This window comes from Protopterus annectens, chromosome 3.part1 (assembly GCF_019279795.1).
Source record: "Protopterus annectens isolate FY-2018-M chromosome 3.part1, PAN1.0, whole genome shotgun sequence".
Classification (NCBI taxonomy): Eukaryota; Metazoa; Chordata; order Ceratodontiformes; family Protopteridae; genus Protopterus; species Protopterus annectens.
This window is the reverse complement of record NC_056732.1, coordinates 233,664,537-233,684,159: the sequence shown is the minus strand read 5'-3', so window position 1 is coordinate 233,684,159 and position 19,623 is coordinate 233,664,537. Positions and strand designations below refer to the sequence as shown.

General features: G+C 37.8%; 1 protein-coding gene across 1 annotated transcript in view; it reads left to right on the top strand.

Moving 5' to 3' along the window:
- LOC122798074 (collagen alpha-6(VI) chain-like) overlaps nucleotides 1-19,623 on the top strand; it is a 1,097,601-nt gene that overhangs the window by 1,034,890 nt on the left and 43,088 nt on the right. The gene's annotated exons all lie outside the window — the stretch shown is intronic.

The following is a 19,623-nucleotide window of genomic DNA, read 5'->3' as shown; positions in this document are numbered from 1 at the left end:
CCTCATTGTACTAAAAATTATATTCCTTGTACAATACAGTACACTTGTTAGAGGGTGTTTTAAATTTGTTTTGAACATTTTTCCAGTAAGCAATGAAACAAAACATATGCACCCATAATGGCAAAACTGCCCAGTTGAGAACATTTATCATAAAAAGTCTACTCAGACTTCCACAGTCCACCATTATTAGTAAATATACACAATTCTACAGTCCACCATTATTAGTAAATATGCACAATTCCACAGTCCACCATTATTAGTAAATATGCACAATTCTACAGTCCACCATTATCAGTAAATATGCACAATTCTACAGTGCACCTTTATCAGTAAATATGCACAATTCTACAGTCCATATTCAGTGAATTCAGTTCTTGCCATAGCTGTCAACCTTAGCACAAAACCTGGACGAAGCCAATAATGGGGAATACAGTCCCAAAAATAGGGACAAATTTAAAATATTCATCTTATAAACTTAGAAAATTGCTAGAAAAAAGGTTGTGCTACTATGTATTCTGAAGAACATGAAGTTTGAAATTCAAATGCCGGTCAATTCTACTGGACAGAACAAAAACAATTTTCAGCAGAGACGAGGGATTAATACTGCAGACACGTCTTTGTAAAATGGCAGGGCATCAGAGCAAATCCACACAAACACAGGCAGGAGATGCAGACTCCAAACAGAAGCCACCCCAACCAAGAATCAAACCAGAAAACCTATAGCTGTGAGGCAACAATACTACCACCGCACCATCAATTATGCAAGGAATTAAACATTCAGAAACCTGAAGTCTGAAATTCAAATGCCTGTCAATTTTACTGGACAGAACAAAAACAATTTTCAGCAGGGATTAAAACTGCAGACACGTCTTTGTAAAATGGCAGGGCACCAGAGCAAATCCACACAAACACATGGAGGAGATGCAGACTCACACAGAAGCCACCCCAACCAAGAATCAAACCAGAAAACCTATAGCTGTGAGGCAACAATACTACCACTGCACCATCAAATCTGCAAGGAATCAAACATTCAGAAACCTGAAGTCTGAAATTCAAATGCCTGTCAATTTTACTGGACAGAACAAAAACAATTTTCAGCAGAGATGCAGGGATTAATACTGCAGACACGTCTTTGCAAAATGGCAGGGCACCAGAGCAAATCCACACAAATACAGTGAGGAGATGTAGACAGAAGCCACCCCAACCAAGAATCAAACCAGAAAACCTATAGTTGTGAGGTAACAATACTATCACTGCACCATCAATTATACAAGGAATTAAACATTCAGAAACCTGAAGTCTGAAATTCAAATGCCTGTCAATTTTACTGCGGACAGAACAAAAACAATTTTCAGCAGAGACGAGGGATTAAAACTGCAGACACATCTTTGTAAAATGGCAGGGCACCAGAGCAAATCCACACAAACACAGGCAGGAGATGCAGACTCCAAACAGAAGCCACCCCAACCAAGAATCAAACCAGAAAACCTATAGCTGTGAGGCAACAATACTACCACCGCACCATCAATTATGCAAGGAATTAAACATTCAGAAACCTGAAGTCTGAAATTCAAATGCCTGTCAATTTTACTGGACAGAACAAAACCAATTTTCAGCAGGGATTAAAACTGCAGACACGCCTTTGTAAAATGGCAGGGCACCAGAGCAAATCCACACAAACACATGGAGGAGATGCAGACTCACACAGAAGCCACCCCAACCAAGAATCAAACCAGAAAACCTATAGCTGTGAGGCAACAATACTACCACTGCACCATCAAATCTGCAAGGAATTAAACATTCAGAAACCTGAAGTCTGAAATTCAAATGCCTGTCAAAATTACTGGACAGAACAAAAACAATTTTCAGCAGAGACGCAGGGATTAAAACTGCAGACACATCTTTGTAAAATGGCAGGGCACCAGAGCAAATCCACACAAACACAGGCAGGAGATGCAGACTCCACAGAAGCCACCCCAACCAAGAATCAAACCAGAAAACCTATAGCTGTGAGGTAACAATACTACCACTGCACCATCAAATCTGCAAGGAATTAAACATTCAGAAACCTGAAGTCTGAAATTCAAATGCCTGTCAAATTTACGACAGAACAAAAACAATTTTCAGCAGAGACGCAGGGATTAAAACTGCAGACACATCTTTGTAAAATGGCAGGGCACCAGAGCAAATCCACACAAACACAGGCAGGAGATGCAGACTCCACACAGAAGCCACCCCAACCAAGAATCAAACCAGAAAACCTATAGCTGTGAGGCAACAATACTACCACTGCACCATCAAATACGCAGGGAATTAAACATTCAGAAACCCTTAAGTCTGAAATTCAAATGCCTATCAATTTTATTTAACATTTTTAATCAGGACAGTCTGACTTGGAACAAATAAACAAATTTTCAGCGGAGGCCCAGGAAGAAATAATGCAGACATGTCTTTGTAACATGGGAGGGCACAAAAGCAAACCCACACAAACACAGGGAGAAGATACAGACCCCACAAAGAAGGAACCCCAGCCAAGAATCAAACCCAAGAACCTGCAGCTGTGAGGCAACAATGCTACTACTACACCATCAAATATCAAGCATTGCAACATTTACAAACCACAGATATTATGAGGAACAGATCAGATCAAATATGAGGTAAAAATCTGAAAAATGGTGGTGGGTAGGGAACTCAAGTCTTTAACACCTGCATACAGGGTACAGGGTTCAAGCCTGAGGCATTCCCTACCACACCACCATAAGCACCTGGGGCATTTTCACACACACACACACACTCTCCAGTAAAGCACAAGCACCAGACACAAATAAAAAGAAAAATAAACATTGTAAATTGAAAGGCACCTTACCTGAATGAATACATCCAGAGTTAACGTCCGTACATACATCCTTCAATACTGAAGACCCGCGAGATCCACATGCTCCTTCCCGACGCCGACGAGATCCCTAAGGCACTGTCCCGAGTCCCTGCTGCTCCTCTTGCAGTCCGGACGCGTCCCATAATCCTGGTGGGTCTGTGCACTGTAAAAGTGCACAGACGCTTCCTTGTGTCCCCTATGGGGGCGGCCTTGAGCATGCGCATAGACCGATAAGCCGACTCGGTCTATGCGCTAAGTCCGCTAATTTTAAAAAATATTTTTTTTATTTTTCATTTCTTTCTTTTTTTCTTTTTGAGGGGGCTGCAGTCCGGCAGCCCTATGCCACGAGCCGCCCCTGATCAGTGTGCCTGACTATAGAGTCACCTATGACTAGTGTGTTGGGTACGTTGTTTTGTCTTATGGGCTGTGGTTGAGTGGCACACTGAGTCTGTGGGCTATGTGTCATTTGGGTTGTGTTGGGGGGTGGAGGTTTCTTGTATTTCTGCTTTGCAGGTTTCTGTTGCTTGAGCAGATTATTATTGAGAGCCTCTGTGAATGTTTTTGTGTTTCTCTGTGTGGATTTTGGTGGTGTAGGTTTAGTGGGACTACATGATGAGTGTGGTGTGGTGCAAGTGTTTACCTTCTCCTCTTGACCGTCAAGTTCAGTCTTGGTTGGAGAGAAATTTACCTCCAGTTTGGCTAGATAAATGCATCTCTCACAAGTTGTGGTATTGGGTGGTAGGAGGAGAGGGTTGTCAGTCTAAATGAGGCAATTGCTACATTGCCCCAAGATGTCCAGATTCATCAGATAAACAGGAGAAAACACTGGGAGCTGACCCTTGGGCATGCCTGAATAAAAAACTACTTTCCTCTAGACAAGTGAGGAAAGTAAGTATAAAAACTGTTTTCCTCTAGGTAAAGAGGAAGGTTAAGTGCTGTAGTAACTCGTAGCTTATTTAGTGCTAACAACAGGTTCTGAACAAGTGCTGAGCACGAATAAGCAAATTCAAGTGCTAAAACTAAGAATCTGTACCTGGATCTTGTGGTAGATAGGCTACCTAGTGCTTATCACCCCCACTGATATGCTAGGAAATTCCTCCAACAGTCCCGGATACAGCAAATCTGTATCTGACCAGACTAGTTACAGGAAAGATGGGGAAACAAGTGCAACGGGCTTTTTAAAACCAGAAAGTTGAAAAGATGGGGATAGGCTACCTAGTGCTTACCACTCCCACTGATAAGTTAGAAGGCTTCCTTCCAGCATAGAAAGGCTTAGGGGGACTCAGAAGCTTACAAGCAGTCCTGGATACAGCAAACCTGTATCTGGACTAGACTAGTTACAGGAAAGGTGGGAAACACGCGCAAATGCAGGCTTTTAAACCAGAAGGTTGAAAGAGATGGAGTAGTGCTTACCACTCCCACTGATAAGCTAGAAGGCTTCTCTCCAACACAGAAAGGCTTGAGGGGGGCTCAGAAGCTTACAAACAGTCCTGGATATAGCAAATCTGTATCTGGACTAGACTAGTTACAGGAAAGATGGGAAACAAGTGCAAATGTGGGCTTTTAAACCAGAAAGTTGAGAGAGATGGAAAAACTGCCAAACGGCCAATAAACTACAATTTCTGGGCCAGAAACCACTCTTGTTGTAGATATCCTACCTAGTTCTTACCACTCCCACTGGTAAACTAGAAGGCTTCCCTCCAACACAGAAAGGCTTGGGGGGCTCAGAAGCTTACAAACAGTCCTGGGTACAGCAAATCTGTATCTGGACTAGACTAGTTACAGGAAAGATGGGAAACAAGTGCAAACGCAGGCTTTTAAACCAGAAAGTTGAAAGAGATAGAAAAACTGCCCAAACGGCCAATAAACTACAATTTCTGGGCCGGAAACCACTCTTGTGGTAGATAGGCTACCTAGTGCTTACCACTCCCACTGATAAGCTAGAAGGCTTCCTTCCAGCATAGAAAGGCTTAGGGGGACTCAGAAGCTTACAAGCAGTCCTGGATACAGCAAACCTGTATCTGGACTAGACTAGTTACAGGAAAGGTGGGAAACACGCGCAAATGCAGGCTTTTAAACCAGAAGGTTGAAAGAGATGGAGTAGTGCTTACCACTCCCACTGATAAGCTAGAAGGCTTCTCTCCAACACAGAAAGGCTTGGGGGGGGGCTCAGAAGCTTACAAACAGTCCTGGATACAGCAAATCTGTATCTGGACTAGACTAGTTACAGGAAAGATGGAAAACAAGCACAAATGTGGGCTTTTAAACCAGTAAGTTGAAAGATATGGAAAAACTGCCAAATGGCCAATAAACTACAATTTCTGGGCCAGAAACCACTCTTGTTGTAGATATCCTACCTAGTGCTTACCACTCCCACTGGTAAGCTAGAAGGCTTCCCTCCAACACAGAAAGGCTTGGGGGGCTCAGAAGCTTACAAACAGTCCCGGATACAGCAAAATCTGTCTGTGATCTGGACTAGTGGCTTTTAAACCAGAAGTCGAAAGAGATGAGAAACTGCCAAAACAATAAACCACTTTTTGTTGTGGTAGATAGACCTAGTGTACCTTCCAACTCCATAAGATAGGCTAGCTTCCTTCCTCCACAGGCTTTGGGGGCTCCGGGGCAAACAATCCACAAATCTGCATACTACATCTCTGTCTGGACTGACTAGACTAATGGTGGGAATGGTGGGAAACAAAAAACCAAGAAGACTTCCCTCCAACACAGAAAGGCTTTGGGGGCTCAGAAGCTTACAAACAGTCCTGGTTACAGCAAATCTGTATCTGGACTAGACTAATTACAGGAAAGGCAGGAAATAAGCTCATAAATGTTTTTGTTTTTGGAAAGTGGAAAAGGAGAAAGGAGAAACAGAAGATAATTCAAAATTAAGGATCTAAGTGGCTTGCCCTTCACAAATTTTCTCTCTGTGTTAGGTAGAGTGAGCTAGTGACACTAGACTTGAATTGAGCTGGGATAGAGCTAAACAGATGGGACTGGTAAGAGTGTCCGAAGTCAAAATATGATTTCACTGTACTCGGTTGACTGAGCAAATGAGATAGACCCAGGAGGAGGGTTCAAACACAAATTTACAGGAGGGGCAGGCAATTCCAAAGCCATCAAGATTGCAGAGGCAGAGAGAGACCACAGTGTTCTATGAAACAATTAAATAGAAAAATAAATAACTACAGAGAGACACTGACACAATATTCAATGAAACAATTAAATAGACAAAAAAATGAAATGCAGTACAATTTTTAACACTGCAGGTTTGTACTTAACTCAGCTAGTAATGCAGTTGATTGTAGGTATGTAGCAGAAGCCAACCAACTCAGTCAGGTATTCAGCAGTAATAAATTCAAAGATATGTGACTCACTTATAAATACAGATAAACCATCTAGGCTAAGAGTTTAACACTGAATATCAATGAAGTGAAACACAACAGCCCCCACTAATTGCAGAGACAGAGAGAGACCACAGTATTCTATGAAACAATTAAATAGAAAAATAAATAACTACAGAGAGACACAGACACAATATTCAATGAAACAATTAAATAGACAGAAAAATGAAATGCAGTACAATCTTTAACACTGCAAGTTTATACTTAACTCAGCTAGTAATGCAGTTGATTGTAGGTATGTAGCAGAAGGCAAATAACTCAGGTATTCAGCAGTAATAAATTCAAAGATATGTAACTCACTTATAAATACAGAGAAACCCTCTAGGCTAACAGTTTAACATTGAATATCAATGAAGTGAAACACAACAGCCCCCACTAATTGCAGAGACAGAGAGAGACCACAGTATTCTATGAAACAATTAAATAGAAAAATAAATAACTACAGAGAAAGACACAGACACAATATTCAATGAAACAATTAAATAGACAGAAACATGAAATGCAGTACAATCTTTAACACTGCAAGTTTGTACTTAACTCAGTTAGTAATGCAGTTGATTGTAGGTATGTAGCAGAAGCCAAACAATTCAGGTATTCAGAAGTAATAAATTCAAAGATATGTGACTCACTTATAAATACAGAGAAACCTTCTAGGCTAAGAGTTTAACACTGAATATCAATGAAGTGAAACACAACAGCCCCCACTAATTGCAGAGACAAAGAGAGACCACAGTATTCTATGAAACAATTAAATAGAAACATAAATAACTACAGAGAGACACAGACACAATATTAAATGAAACAATTAAATAAACAGTAAAATGAAATACAGTACAATCTTTAACACTGCAAGTTTGTACTTAACTCAGCTAGTAATGCAGTTGATTGTAGGTATGTAGCAGAAGCCAAACAACTCAGATAAAGGAAGACCAGTTAAGGAAATGTTGATAAAATCAAAGAAGTGGTATATAATATAAAAGAAAATTAAGAAGTAAGGCTTATAAGTTGTGAAGTAGAGAAGGCATTTAATAATACCGAAATAATATAATTGTGGGATATATTAAAGATGTATGGTGTAAATAAAGAAGCAATATGAATGGTGAAGTCCACGTAAGAGAATAATAAAGTAATTACAAATGGTTGGGCAAGACAAGAAACTAAAACTAAAAAAGGAGTGTGCTAGGAGTGTCCCTTAAGTGCATTGTTGTTTACCTTGACAATGAATATAATGGTAGGCAAAATAAATAAGAGTTTACAAGTGTAGATGCATTAGTAATGTCTAAAGCTGATGATGTAGTAATAATTGCAAAAATATATAAGATGGGCTGTGGAAGTATCTAAGAAAGTGGAAAAGGAATTGAATTGTCTTGGATTAATAAAGGGGAACATTTCAGAGAAGTGTTGAAAAAAGCATGCTTAGAGTTTAATAGAAGAGAGGTTGAAATACTAGATATAATATTTGGAGATTATGTGAAAATGAAGGAAAATGAAAAGAATGTTAAAGGAGGTATATTACAAATGGAGTTAAACAGAATTGTTAGAAATATTTTTGGGAGGTCAAAGTTAAACCCAATTAAACGAGAGTTTTTAGATAGTATATTTAGCTTCATTGCATTTGCAGTGGTTTTAAAGATTATGATATATGATAAAGAAAAAAACATTCAGTATGTTAAGGATAGAATATGAAAAGGAATGGGAAGAAATAAAAGGGGTGAAAAGAAAAACATATTGGAAATGTTAAAGGAATAGACTGGAAAAGAATAAATAAAGGACTGGAAAATGAATACAGTAGAAATACAACAAAAGGAAAAATGGTATGAAAAGGTTATCAAGGAATTGTTTTATATAAAGGCATGGCTTCACTGGAGGGAGGAAAAAGAAGGTGATAAAGGAAAGAAAAGAAAGATTTAAAATATGGAAAGAAGGGCAGGATTTCAGATGAAGATTAACGTTAAAAGTTACTTGTAAAAAGTGATATGGGGCCCAGTTACAAAAACTTTGCTTTCAGTGTACATTGCAATAAAGTCACTTACAATGAGAGCAGATTTTTTTGTAATCTAGGCCCTGGTATAAGCCTGTTTATAGATAGGCCTTACACTGAAGCAAGTCATTTACACCATGAGCAAGTCTTTCAGAATCAGGGCAGGCGTACACCATAGTAAGTCACTTATACCAAGAGCAACACTATTAGAATATGGTCCATAGTGTATAAATTGGTGAATGGAAAAAATTGATTAAAATGTAATGTTCCCGAAAAAATGTAATATGTTTATGGAATGTCCTAGGTTTAAAACATTATAGAATAAGATAAAAATAGGAAGTAATATTACCTGGATTAAGTAATCAAACAATATTAACATTGTATACAGCTGCCATGAAGGGCTATGGGGATAAAGTACATGAGGAAAAACATAAAATTCTTATGGCAGTTGACTTTCAAATATGGCAAACTAGAACAAAAGAGGTATTGTTTAACCGAAAGTGGGAAATATTAGAAATAATGGATACAGTAAAGTTTTGGTGGTGGCAAAAAGATTGGGGGATGAAAAACTAAATGAAGTTATAGCAGAATGTTGGTTTAAGAAGAGTTTTCATGTTTTGATTTATTTTGTATATCATTTTTGTTGCTTTCTTTTTATTTGATATTTGAAATGAAACAACAATTTTGCTGTTTAAATATTTTAATATATGTTTTAATAAACAATTCATACTCTTGAGAACTTGGTGGAGTCAGAGGACTGCCATTAATGCTTGGAAAATTAAAATATGGAGAAAGTAGCAAACATTGTTGCTGGACATCTTTTGGAGAGAGACTCAGAGAGAGAGAGAGATGAAATTCTAGTTACACAGCTGGAGAGAGAGAGAGAGAGAGAGAAGTTCTAGACACAGAGGTGTTGGAGAATTTATTGAAAGAAGGGGAACCAGATGAAAGAGAGGATGTTAGCTGGAGTGATGTGATGGATCAAGTATTTCAGGAGTAGTCAGATAATGAAGCTAGTAATGTTCTACAGAAGCAGATTACAGAAGATGAAAGCATAGGGGCATGTTTAGCTGATGATGTAATCAGTTTTAAGAATACATCTCTGCATCTATGTACTGTGGATGACAGAAATTAAATAAAGAAAACACATATGCAAATGTTGTAACTCAAGTGACGAGAGATGTTTAATAGGAGCAGAAGAGAGAAGAATGGCAGCTTGAGAAAAAAGATTAGTACTAATAAGAAGAAGCAAAAAGACTACAATTAACAGGTATATCATTATGGACAATGTCAGACCGTCATTAGGATTTACCTTAAGAGACATAAAAGCTTTGATACACTGGGTGTCAGAAGATTTCTGCAAAGTAACTTTTGAAACTTTTAAAGGTACAGAAAAATGTATGCATGAAATTGAAAAAGGAAATAACATCCCATTGGAAAGAATTTACTTCTCAAAATGTTGGCTTGCAGTTAAAAAGAAAACTGAATATAAAATTCAGAACCTCAGAAATAGAGGAATTTGAACTCAAAACTTGTTTTCCTGTCAGTATGGGATAAACTGCATGACATAATGCAAATGTGCGATAACGAAAATGTATAGACAGAGGATGGGAATTGTGGGTTACACTGGATGTGTACAATGGAAAATTACAACATATTTCAAACAATATAATAGTGATTAGGAAAAGAGCAACTGTTTTGTACCGGGACTAGCTGAAAGCCTGCTTCTGTTTTACAGATGAAAAGCATTTGGTTCAGGAATAAGCAAAAAGGAAATGTGGACAAGGTGAGGAACAAGGCCATATTGCTAGGAACTGCAAAGCTTTTTTTCTGGAAAAAGTAATGATTGGGGCCATTTTTTGGTTTGAATGCTCAGAGATGGAAAATTACAGGTTACATAAAAAAGAAACTGAGAAGGGAGAAAGACAATACCTAGAAAACAATATTCAGGAAGAATGTGAAATGACTGATATAAATGAGGAACAATATGACAGAAATATAACTCAAGGTAAAGGAAAAGAGCAAGGGTGGAGAAGCGCAGAAAGATGGTGACAGAGTAACTGTGGAAGAACAAGAGCAGAAAGAAGTTAAATTGATTGGAGAGAGGGTGAGAAAGATAAAAATAAGTAACTGTTGAAAAAATGTGCAAAAGTGAAATAGAAAATGATGATTCAGGTATTTGGGGATGAAATGTGAATAGTATAAGTAATTAAGTGAGGGTTTTAATGGTTGTTGAATGGTGCAATAAGAAAAGACAGATGTATTATATTTACTGGATACAAGATAAGCTACAAAAAATGAAAAAAATAAAAGAAAATTGAAGCTGTATGGGGAAAAAGATTATATGATCAGAAGGAGATGAAACGTTCTGGGTTGGGGTGCTAATAAGTGAAGATGACATAAAATGTTGGATGTAACAACTATGATACCAGGAAGAGTGATAGTGACTTAAGAGAAAAATGGAAATTGTGTAAGTACAACAGTCATATATCCACATACAGACATGTCAGAAAGAAAAAAAAAGCATGTAATACTAAACTTTATGTGATTATACATGTCATTATTGGGGGATAAGGACTTTACAAGGAAAGAAAAGAAGAATGGAAAATAATGCAATATGTAAAGGTAATAAAAGAAGTTATGTAACACAGAAAGTGAATACTAGGAAAAGTAGAGAGTAGCCATAAAGCAGAGACGGATTGTGCTAAGTATTCAGGTGACATGAAGGGCATGGCAGGTGGAGTGGAAGGAGTAGATTTTTCAAACCATAGATCATTATGGGCTGTGTTAGGTAATAATGGAAACAAGAAGGTAAAGGCATAAACATGTTAGCAGGGAATGTAAGTATAAAAAAGGAAATGAAGGAGGAATATAGTGATTTATGGAAGGTATTTAGGACAATTGCATTATTTTATAAAAACTGGCAACTGATGAGTACTGTTTAAAGGAAATAAGAAGTGATTTTTTTTTGGAAATAGAAAAGTAAAAAAAAGAAAAATGGAATAGGAAACCATAGTGAAAGATTTTAAAAAAGAAATGTAAGGAGAAATTAATAGAGTAAGAGTAAGATAAATAAAAAAGTATGAGAGAAATAAAGAAAAATTAAAACAATATTGTACAAACATAATTTTTTTAAAAAGGAAGGAAGGAAGAATGTTCAGCTTTTTTAGGAAAAGTGATAAAAAGATGGGAGGGTAAGATAGATGGAATGGTAGATGAGAAAGGGTAGTAAAATGTAGACACGAATAACATGTAAAGAAGATCAAAAATGTTGTAGAAACAATTTATAAGGGGGAAGAAGTTGAAAAGGGATGTGGAAAGTAAAGAAAATTTCAGAAAGAGCAAACTGTAAACTAGAAGAAAGAATTGAATTGAACTGAAAAAAAATTGAAAGAGGAATAATCAGCATCAGGCTTAGGTGTTTTAAGTTATGGATATTATAAGATGATGAGTGAAGCATTTGTAAAAATACTGAATGAATGGTCAGAATAGGGAAAAGAAGATAAAAAGATATGTGCTGTGGTGAGTAAATTTAAATAGAAGTAAGCTGACATAAATATTAAAAATTAGAGACCAGTAACACTGGGGAATACTGATTATAAAGTATTTATGAAAATAATGCAAGAAAGTATGGGGACAGTTTTGGAAGAAGTTATAGGAGTAGGAGGTATACAAAGTAAAGGGGAATAGGTGATGGAAATGTTAGTAATAAAATATATAATAGATGCTATTTTAAGGGATAATAAAGATTTATGGATGGCTGTGTGACACAGCAAAAGCTTTTGCCTTGGAAAGTTAGGATGTAATGTGGGATATTTTGGGGATTATGGGTTTGGGAGAAAAATAATAAAACAAAGAAGTGCTATGAGATATTTTGGGTGAAAATTATGGTAAATGGTTGACTTGGAATGTAAATAAAGATTGAGAAGAGTATGAAACAGGAGTGTTCAATGAGTGTGTACTTATTTGTGCTAGTGATGAATGAAGTAATACAAGCATTAGGACAGCCCCCCAAGCTAAAAACACACCGCGGGCTCCCAACTACCGCTGCCGACCTGAGAAGACCACTCCAAGTGCGAATCCACTACAAAAATTAAACCATCTGTGATTGAATTTAAAAAACCTAATAATTGCTCAAGACACCCCCCCAAGCTAAAAACACACCGCGGGCTCCCAACTACCACCGCCGACCTGAGAAGACCACTCCAAGTGCGAATGCACTACAAAAATTAAACCATCTGTGATTGAATTTAAAAAAACCTAATAATTGCTCAAGGTAATGAACCACCCAACCTAAAAGTGTTTTATACACTGACTTTCTATGAAAAAGAACTTACTTTATATTAAAAACATATATAAAGTATATATAAACCTGCTGTTAAATACGGTCACCTTAAGACCTAAGGAAATCCCTGTGGTGTAATCCCCACTCCTCTTAAGCCTAAGCTAATCGGGCTTCTCGCTCTCCCTCCCTGCCCCCTATTCCCACCCGCCCCCACTACCTCTACATTTATTGGTCATTAAGCCCATCCCCCTTACCACCATCCAATTACAACTGTCCCTCACCCTGTACCACTCCCTTCCACTTCTTCACCAGTCTTCACTACAAAGTCTACTCCTTCAGTCCGCCCACCCCTTTTTCCCTCCCACTGTCACTCTCTCCTCCCTCCTCCTAGCTTTTTTACACACCAATTTGTAACAAGGTAGTTCCCCCGGCTAATTCCACTTACCAACCCCCCCCTCACCATGGATGAAAACGCTCTTAGTACCTACCCCCTCACAACATTACTACTTATCTTACCCTATCTGGTAACTAGCTACGAAACCCTAGACCCAGCAGGCGCCTACCTCCCTAAGGGTCAGACCTCCCTGCACTCCCACGACACCTCCAATCTCATTCACCCCTCTCATCACCCTGCTATTAATGCGTGCTCCAACAGTATCCACCCTACTCTCTGTTACCCGAAAACATCCTCAACAAGGGAACATCTTAAACTACTAATGAAACTCCAAAGAATACTTGATTATTTAAAAAAATCCATAACAAAAGATGGTGATATCCACCCTAACCCAGGCCCCACCATTGACATTGACCCAAACCCCCTGAATGCTGCTAGAAGCCTAGCAGGCTCCCTACATATGCTTCACCTTAATCTAAGAAGTATTAACAACAAAGTACACAACTTGCATGCTCTGCTTGCAACCCACTCCCCTGACATCATGTGTCTCTCAGAAACTTGGCTCAAACCCAGCACTAAGGATGAGGAAATCATCCCACCTGGGTATAACATCCTCAGAGCCGACAGAACTACTAGAAAGGGTGGTGGAATAGCTGTCATGTTCAAGAACTCCTTGAATATCACTAGGAATCCACTCCAACCTCCAAAAGTCCATAACCAGGAATTGCTTGCTCTAAAGCTATCCCTAAACAACCAAAAAAGTATTAATCTTATAGTCATCTATTTCCCTCCAGGCAACAATGCTGAAAACTTAGAACAAACTCTCAGTTGGCTTTCCACCTTCTATCCCCAAGAAATGATTATTTTAGGAGATGTTAACATCGACTGGTCTCTCCACTCCTCCCAACCAAATCCACTTTAAATCCCCATTAACTTACATGGATTTTCCCAACTTATTCTTTCCCCCACTAGAATTGGACATGCCCAACAAAAGGAGAGCATCATAGATTGGATCCTTACTAACAAGGAACCTTCCAACTATACCTCAGGGACCCTCCCCAACGACCTTAGCGACCACCTTATCACTTTTATTATTAAACACAAATGCTCAACTACAAACCCCCCCCTAACCAGACTAGTTAGGAACAGCAAGAATTTTGTCCCAGACCAATTTCTTGCAGACCTCAACGCATGTAACTGGTCCATCCTAAAAACTCTACCCTTAGATCAGAGCGTGTCATACTTTAATGACACCTTCCTCAAAATACTTGACTCTCACGCTCCTAAGCGACTCATTAGAACTAAGGAACGTATCGCACCTTGGCTATCTAAAGACACTAAAACTAAAATTAAACTCAGAGATCAGGCCTGGAACAAATGGAGAACCACAAAAACCCCTCCGGATCGCATCAAGTTTCTTCAGCTTAGAAACTCAACCAAAGCAGCCGTTATGTCTGACAAAAAACAATATTTCTGTCACCTCCAAGACAAACATCAAAACAATCCCAAAAAATTCTGGGCCGGTTTCAATCACCTCCTCCATCCAGGCAAATCCACTACCCCACACCTGAAACACTCATGGATAAGGATCCAAGTGAAATAGCTAACTCTTTTAATTCCTTTTTTACTGAGACCATCCAGTCCCTCGCCAGTCAGCTTACTTCTTCCCCCGTGGTTCCAACCTCAACCAACTACCCCACTCAAACTGCCTTCAACTTACAACCCACCTCCACCTTCTACATTCGTACCCTCCTGAAAAAACTTAAACCAACCACCCTAGCGGATGACCTACTCCCAGCCAAATACTTACAAATAGCTTCTGATGCCATAGCCTACCCTGTATCAATCTTAATTAACCGGTCTATCTCCGAAGCCTCTATTCCCTCAATTTGGAAAATCTCATATATCATTCCTCTCCACAAAGGAGGGTCCTCCACTGACACAACAAACTATAGACCCATAGCCATACTCTCCCCCCTATCTAAAATTATGGAATGCTGCATTCACAAGCAACTCATTACCCACCTCATACAAAACAATCTCCTGTCCAACACCCAACATGGCTTCCGCCCCCATCATAGCACAACCACGGCTCTCCTCTCCTTTGTTGATTCAATTAACCTCAACCGGAATAACAAATTAATCTCCTCTGCACTTTTTCTAGACCTATCGAAAGCCTTCGATATGGTCAACCACAAACAGCTGCTCCATACACTGGAAACCTTTAATCTTAGCAAAACTACCATAAGTTGGTTTAACGCATACCTCTCTGGTAGAAAACAGGCTGTACAGTGGCAAAACAGGATTTCAAACCTACTCCCCACTAACATCGGTGTTCCCCAAGGATCTATTCTCAGTCCCCTTCTTTTCTCCCTCTTCATTAATGGTCTACACTCTATCCTCCCTAAAGCCACCTGCATTCAATACGCGGATGACTCCACCCTAATCTGCTCAGACGACTCTCTCACCAAACTCCAAGTCACAACCCAAAACTGCTTTTCAATAGTCGAAAAATGGTTCTCAGATCTAAAACTCCTACTTAATCCAACCAAAACCAAATTGCTTCTATTCTACCCCACCCCAGCTACTTCATACGGAATGGAACCTCCCTATACCCCCATCTCAACCTTCGCTGTGTCCTCTAATAATGGTACCAAAATTTATCCTGTCACCCACACCAAACTACTGGGGGTGACAATAGACCACAAACTTAGATTTGACATCCATGTTAACCAGACCATTAAATCACTTAACAAGAAACTTGGGTCCATGTATAGAATAAAGAAATTCTTAACCCCCCCACACCAAACTAACCATTGCCCGTACCCACCTCCTCTCCACACTCCTCTATGCCTCCCCAATATTCTCCTTCCTTCACAAGAAAGAGCTTAATAAACTATCCACTACCTATAACCACATAGCCAGATTCATTACCGGACTGCCCTACCGCACCCATCACTGCCTAAATCTAAAAACACTGGGATGGCTAGAATTGCCCAACATCCTCAAACTCAACCAACTTACTGAGGCATTCAAAATTATAAAACATCCTGATAAAACTCCCTCACTGAACAATATACTTACCCCCTACTCCAATCTAACATCCCTTAGGTCATCCAAAAGTATTCAAGTGTTAACCATTAAATCTACTAACTCGGGTGGTGAAGCTCTGTATGCCAATTCCATCGGCAAACCCTGGAATGCCCTCCCAAGCAACCTTAGACTTACACTCACTCTGCACCAATTCAAAATTCAACTCCGAGCTCTATTAAAATCCCAATGGCTATGCCCATGCTCTAATCCAGACTAATAGCTCAGGCCCCCAGCTCAACCCAGCCTACCCAGGCCTCCACCCAGCCCTTAACCTTAAGGGTCCACTATGTAGCCCTAATTATCCATCTTTACTAACTGATATCACTAATTGAATTTTTATACTGTTACCTACTGTTTTATTTTGTATATAAATGTTACCTGTCTCAATTACCCAAGTTTTGTCACTATATTTGTTTATGTACCTCTGTTCTTTGGAGCTTTTCTCCCCGGGTCTCCACTGAAAATGGACATGTATCCAGTTGGACCAACCCGGTCAACAAATGTAAAATAAATAAAAATAAAATAAATAAATGAGAGAAACAGAATGGGAAATAGAGCTAGGTGTAATGATACCAGGGTGTCTTTCATATGCAGATGATTTAGTTATTGTAACAAAAATATATAGTATGGATGAGGCAAATTGTAACAAGAATGCAAAAGGGTTAAATAAAACTAGATTAAGATTAAATAGGTTAAAACATAAATGGTTTGTCGAAATAAAGAAGATAAATCAAATATACTTACTAGAAATTAGATAAACCTTTGGAATCAGGTTTGGTGAAAGCAGGAAAATACAACAACAGAAAGAAATTCTGGATGAAATAAAGAAGTTAGTTGGAAAACATTCTATGTATCCTTTAAAAAAGAAGGTTATATGTCAAATATGTATAAAATGGGAAGATGGAATAGTGGGGAGTTTAACCAATAACCATGAAAAATAGACAATAATTGGAAAGTGTTTATATGTTTCCTGGAAAAATGGAAAAACATATGTTAGAGTTTTTTTTTTTCATTTTTATTTGGGGATCAATAATCCCTGTAGTTAAATACTATATAATAAAGTAAAAAAGGTTTAAACTTAATAAATCTAGTTGCATATTTGAAGTCTATGTACCTTTTTGGGTATTAAAAACTATGAAGCAGAAAAATTGATAGGCAGATAATTGAGAGGTTGATAATAAAGATACTGTGAAATCTAAAGAGATAGAAAATGAAAAAGGAAAGGAAAAAGGAAAAAGAATGGAAAAAGCAGTGTGGTAATAAGATGAAGATATGGAAAATCCAGACTGATAAAGTTAAAAAACAGAAGGAAATTCTATAACATGAGAATAGAGAGATATTTAATACATCGATGAAAATATTATAAGGATGAGATTTAAAAATCAATAAACATAGAAGGGAAAGATATGAAGACTTATGAGGCTTGAGATTTTTTGTGGATATTATTATTGGATAAATGGAAGAGAACACTTAAAGACTGTAATAAAGAAGCAGCCCAAATCATTATTGTTTGGATTGTAAATATGAAGTTTTGAAGAAAAAATCAAGATGACTATAAATGTCAAGGCTTTTAGAACATAAACATGGATACAAAATTGTCTGGTAACTGTATGGGTCTTGTGGAAAACTAGATGTGATGAAATGTTGCATAATAAAAATAAGAATGATGAAGATGTGTTTGCTGCAATAAAGCGATCACTGCAGAAAAAAGGATAGGGATAGAATGAAAAGGTTCCTATCACATAGTCAAACTTGTACAAGTTCGAACCTTATATGGTCGAGAACATAAGTTTGAACTTGTACAAGTTTGAGCATTTCAATGCAAATGTCTATAAGGGGAGGTTTCCATTCTGTTGAATGAGGTGCGATCTCGGAGTTGGTATATTTACATTATTTATATTTACAACAGTTTATTTTGTTTTTCTTTCTTTTTTTTTTATTCATAGTCGAAGTTTTGTAACTTTGAACAGAATGGTTCATACATTTTGTGTTCAAATTTATAAAACTTCGACTATGTGATATAGACCCGAATAAAAGATGTTAATGTTTGCAAAACTGAAGATGTCAAATACTGAACATGTTGTAAATACTGTAAATATTGTAGAAATGTAATGAGTGGAAGTGGTATAATGTATTAAAATTAACATGCACACACACAAACACACACACACACACACACACACACACACACACACACACACACACAGATATCCACACACCCACACGTGTGTGTGTGTGTGTGTGTGTGTGTGTGTGTGTGTGTATGTGGATATCTGTGTGTGTGTGTGTGTGTGTGTGTGTGTGTGTGTGTGTGTATGTGGATATCAGTGTGTATGTATGTGTGTGTGTGTGTGTGTGTGTGTGTGTGTGTGTGTGTGTGAAATGTCCCAGTTAGGTATGTATGTGTGTGTGTGTGTGTGCATGTGTGTGTGTGTGTGTGTGTGTGTGTGTGTGTGTGTATGTATAGATATATATATATATATATATATATATATATATATATATATATACATATATATATATATATATACATATATATATATATTTTTGTTTTTTATATATATATATATATATATATATATATATATATACGGGTCTACTTTATAACATTGAAATTTCATAACATTGAGACCAAAACATCTAAATCCCAAAACACTGAAAACCCAAAACATTGAAAACACAGAACATTGAAAGTGTGCCTCATAACATTGAAAACTGTAATGCATATGTAAATAGCATCTTCTCCACCTATAACAACACCTAGCTAACAAACGCACTTTCTACCTCAGTGTGAGATTAGGAAATTAACTATTTTCCACTGTAGTGCAATCTTGAAGTTGGTATATTTAGTTTACAGGGGTGTGGGGTGTAGGGGGACTTGCCCCCCTGCAGAAGCATAGTAGAAAGTGTGTTTGTTAGTTAGGTATTGTTGTAGGTAGAGGGGATCTTATTTACTTGTGCAATGTAGTTTTCAATGTTATGAAGCACACTTTCAGTATTTTGAGTTTTCAATGTTTTGGGTTTTCACTGTTTTGAATTTTCAATGTTATGGTGAAATTCCAAATATACAATTTAATAAAATACACTTCACACACAAGAAACTGCTCTAGCGCCTCAGCTTTGACAAGCCTTTTACAGAGTAAAACATTTGTAAAACATCACCCTTTAAATACTTAGTTAAAACATCAAGTAATATGTTCAGATTTTTAAAGATACCTTTAATCATGTTGTTCTTCATTCTTTTTCTTTCCTTGGCTGACTTCTGGACTAGCATATACCTACCTGCACTGTCTTGTCATTGTTTATTTATAAATGATTATTGATTATTGCTATGATGGCTTAGTGGTTAACTACTGTGACTATAATGTGCAGGGTCCTGAGTTTGAGCCTTACAGAGGCTGTTTATTTTAGAGTGGGAGGATGGCATAATGGTTAAGTCGTTTACCTTACAAACACAAGATGCAGGGTTTGATTCTCACATGGGGTAATTGGTTAGGCTTGAAATGGCCTATAAGGTTAGTTAGTCTAGTTCTAATCTATACGTCTATGAGCTCTGCAGTTTCTCTTCATTTAAGCATAAATATCATTCAAAAT